A 2,354-nucleotide genomic window follows, 5' to 3' on the forward strand; every position below is an offset into this window, starting at 1 on the left:
TTATTGTCTCCTCAAAGATAAGAATCAAGTGAGCTCTATGCCAAATAACCAAGTGCATAGCAACTAGCAACTAGCACATTGGATCTTCTTCAAAATATGCTCCTTTACCGAGACTTGTTATTATTGTTGTTGTTAGGTGCCATCAAGTCACTACTGACTCATAGCGACACTATGCACAACAGAACAAAACACTGCCCCATCCTGGGCAAGCCTCACAATTGTTGTCACGCTTGACCCCATTGATGCTGTCACTTTGATTTTCTTTGACTAAGTTTCATTTCAGTCCACAGTGACCATCTTGCTGGGGGTCTTCCTCTTTTTCTCTGAACCTCCACCTTACCAAACACGATCTCATTCTCCAGTGACTGGTCCCTCCTGACAACATGTCCTAAGTATGAGATACAAAGTTTGGCCATCCCAGCCTCCAAGGAGCACTCCAGCTGTACCTCTTCCAAAACAGATCTGTTTGTTTTTTTGGCAGCCATGGCAATTTCAACATTTTACTCTAACACCATACTTAAAAACATCAATTCTTCTACAGTCTTCTTTATTCACCGTCCAGCTTTCACATGCATATGAGGTTATTGAAAATACCATGGCTTGGGTCAGGTGCACCTTAGTCCTCAAGCTGACATCTTTGCTCTTCAACACTTTAAAAAAAGGTTGTGCAACAGATTTGCCTAAAGAAATACATCATTTGATTTCTTGACTGCTGCTTCCATCAGTGTTGATGGTTGATCCAAAAAGAATGAATTCTGGACAACTTCAATCTTTTCTCTGTTGATAAAAATGTTGTTTATTGGTCCAGGGATGAGCATTTTTGTTTTCTTTACATTGAGATATACTCCATACTGGATTGTGTAAAATATGTCTCTTTCAGACAGCATATTGAAGGATCTTGTTTTCTTATCCATTCTGCCACCCTCTGTCTCTTGACTGGTGCATTTAATCCATTTACATTCAGTATAATTATCGATTGTTGTTGTTGTTAAGTGCCTTCGAGTTGACTCAGACCCATAGAAACCCTGTATAGGGTTTCCAAGGAGCAGCTGGTGTGTTTGAACCACCGACCTTGCTTTTCAAATGACTTTACAGTCTCATTCATGCATTAGCCCACAGTGCCACACCGGGACTCTGATAGGTTTGGATTAATTGCTACTATTATGTTTATTTTTTCTGGTTTTGCTGCTTTCTTTGTTCTGTGTGTCCTCCTTTGCCGAGTTCATGCTTTTTGTGTTCTTTCTTGTGAGTTTCCTTATTGTTTTAATGTTTCCATGTTCTTTGATTTTCATTTTCTTGGTATGTTGTGAAGTGTTCATTTTCTTTGAGGTTACCTTATATTTCATTAACTTTTCCCTCTATTTAGTGCAGTCTATTTTATCCTGTAATCTACCTGACCTTCTCACCATCTGGATCTCTGTTCCTCGTGTTTATCTTCTTTTATTTACATTGTAATTGTTTTGATCATAGACTAACCTCCCAGATTCTCTGAGTTTGTTCTTATAGTTTTGTTCTGTTCTCAACTCTTCCTTCTGTCTATTTAGTTCTGGGAGTTGCTGCCATATATGTCAATCTCTGATTGTTGTCTGTTCTTGTTGCTTCTCAAACCACAGAACTCCCTTTAGGATGTTTTGTAGCACAGGGATGGCTTTGGAAAAATCCCTTAGCTTCTGTTTTTCCTAGAATGTTTTGATGATACCATCATATTTGACTGTTAGCTTTAATGGATAAAGGATTCTTGGTTGATAGTTTTTTCTTTCAGGGTTTTATATATGTCTCCCCATTGCCTTCTTGCTTGCATGGTTTCTTCTGAGAAATCCAAGCTTAATCTGACTTACTTGCCTTTGTAAGTAACACTTCTCTTTTCACTAGCTGCTTTCAGAATTCTTTCCTTATCTTTGATTTTGGAGAGCTTGATTATGATATGTGTCGGTGATTTTCTTTAGAAGTCCATCCTTCCAGTGGTTCATTGAGCTTCTTAAATGTTTATCTTTGCAATCTTCAGGATTTTAGGGAAATTTTCTTCCAGCAGTTCTTCAACTATTTCCTCTGTGGACCTGTGTGATTCTTCCTGTTCTGGAATGTCAATGATTCTTAAGTTATTCCTCTTCATGTTGTCCAACATGAATCTTAGACCTTCTTCAGATTTTTTTTATCCCTTTTTCTGTTTCCTCTTCTGTCTTAGTGGTAATGAGAGATTTATCTTCCAGCTCACTGGTTCTGCCTTCCATTTCTTCTATTCTACTCTTTCCTCTGTCAGTGTATTGTCTATTTCTGATATTCTATTATTGATCATTTGGACCTCTTTCTGTAGGTTTTGAATTGTTTCCAATGCTATATCTATCTTTTTTTTT

The sequence above is a fragment of the Chrysochloris asiatica genome, unplaced genomic scaffold (genome assembly GCF_000296735.1).
Source record: "Chrysochloris asiatica unplaced genomic scaffold, ChrAsi1.0 scaffold00254, whole genome shotgun sequence".
Lineage (NCBI taxonomy): Eukaryota > Metazoa > Chordata > Mammalia > Afrosoricida > Chrysochloridae > Chrysochloris > Chrysochloris asiatica.